The 2190-nt window shown below is 41.7% G+C and overlaps 1 protein-coding gene across 2 annotated transcripts in view; it reads right to left on the minus strand.

Annotated features, from left to right (window-relative positions):
- Positions 1-2190, minus strand: part of DYM (dymeclin) — a 382138-nt gene that overhangs the window by 271878 nt on the left and 108070 nt on the right. The gene's annotated exons all lie outside the window — the stretch shown is intronic.

Consider the following 2190-nt stretch of genomic DNA (forward strand, 5'->3'; position numbering starts at 1 on the left):
GGATGACAAGATACTATACATAGATAATCCTAAAGACACCACCAGAAAACTACTAGAGCTAATCAATGAATTTGGTACAGCTGCAGGATACAAAATTAATGCACAGAAGTCTCTTGCATTCCTATACACTAACAACGAAAGATCAGAAAGAGAAATTAAGGAAACAATCCCATTCACCACTGCAACAAAAAGAATAAAATACCTAGGAATAAACCTACCTAAGGAGGAAAAAGACCTGTACTCAGAAAACTATAAGACACTGATGAAAGAAATCAAAGATGTCACAAACAGATAGAGAGATATACCATGTTCTTGGATTGGAAGAATCAACATTGTGAAAATGACTATACTACCCAAAGCAATCTACAGATTCAATGCAATCCCTATCAAATTACCAATGACATTTTTTACAGAAATAGAACAAAAAATCTTAAAATTTGTATGGAAACACAAAAGACTCAGAATAACCAAAGCAATCTCGAGGGAAAAAAGTGGAGCTGGAGGAATCAGACTCCCTGACTTCAGACTATACTACAAAGCTACAGTAGTCAAGACAACGTGGTACTGGCACAGAAACGGAAATACAGATCAATGGAACAGGAGAAAATCCCCAGAGATAAACCCTCGCACCTATGGTCAACTAATCTATGACAAAGGAGGCAAGGATATACAATGGAGAAAAGACAGCCTCTTCAATAAGTGGTGCTGGAAAAACTGAACAGTTACATGGAAAAAAAATTAAATTAGAACACTCCCTAACACCATACACAAAAATAAATTCAAAATGGATTCAAGACCTAAATGTAAGACCGGACACTGTAAAACTCTTAGAGGAAAACATAGGAAGAACACTCTGACATAAATCACAGCAAGATCTTTTTTTGACCCACCTCCTAGAGTAACAGAAAAAAATACAAAAATAAACAAATGAAACTTAAAAGCTTTTGCATAGCAAAGGAAATTATAAACAAGATGAAAAGATAACCCTCAGAATGGGAGGAAATATTTGCAAACGAATCAACGGACCAAGGATTAATCTCCAAAATATATAAACAGCTCATGCAGCTCAATACAAAAAAAAAAACAACCCAATCAGAAAATGGGTAGAAGACCTAAATAGACATTTCTCCAAAGAAGACCTACAGATGTCCAAGAGGCACATGAAAAGCTGCTCAACATCTCTAATTATTAGAGAAATGAAAGCAAAACTACAGTGAGGTAGTCAGAATTAAAAGCCAGTCCTGCCATTTACTAACTAGATGTTCTTTGGCTATTTAACCTCTTAGAGACTCAAATTCTTCAAGGCAAAATGAGGATAATACCTTCCTTTATAGGGCTACTGAGGGCATGAAAGGAGCAAAAGTGTAAGAAAGAGCCTCGTACCCAGTAGGTGCACAATAAATGGTCACTGTTAGTCACAAAGTGAGATACATAAATGTTGCTCTGTAAACTCTGAAGTGTTAGATATATGTTAGCTCTCATTTTATTGTATGTAGAGCCAATGGAGGGATAATGATGCTTGTACCTACTGACCATAAGACAAAGTAGAGTGTTAAGTGCCTCCGGAAAAGATCACATCTAGCCAGGAGGTAGAAAGGAAGTCTTCTGTGGAGAAGGTGGTACTTGAGAATGGTTTTAAAGGATGGAGGAGCAGGGACTTCCCTGGTGGCGCAGTGGTTAAGAATCCACCTGCCAATGCAGGGGACACGGGTTCGAGCCCTGGTCCGAGAAGATCCCACATGCCGCGGAGCAACTAAGCCCGTGCGCCACAACTATTGAGCCTGCGCTCTAGAGTCCGCAAGCCACAACTACTGAAGCCCGCACCACAACTACTGAAGCCCGCACCACAACTACTGAAGCCCGCGCGCCTAGAGCCCATGGTCTGCAACAGAAGAGGCCACCACAATGAGAAGCCCGCGCACCACAATGAAGAGTAGCCTTCACTTGCCGCAACTAGAGAAAGCCCGCGCACAGCAACAAAGCCCCAATGCAGCCAAAGAAACAAACAAACAAAAATGCATGGAGGAGCAGAAAAATCAGTCCGAGAGAGGAGGAAGTAGGACTCTAGGTTAAAAAGATAACCCAGGGGCTTCCCTGGTGGTGCAGTGGTTGAGAGTCCGCCTGCCGATGCAGGGGACACGGTTCGTGCCCCGGTTCGGGAAGATCCCACATGCCGCGGGGCAGCTAGGC

This window comes from Physeter macrocephalus, chromosome 19, assembly GCF_002837175.3.
Source record: "Physeter macrocephalus isolate SW-GA chromosome 19, ASM283717v5, whole genome shotgun sequence".
NCBI lineage: Eukaryota > Metazoa > Chordata > Mammalia > Artiodactyla > Physeteridae > Physeter > Physeter macrocephalus.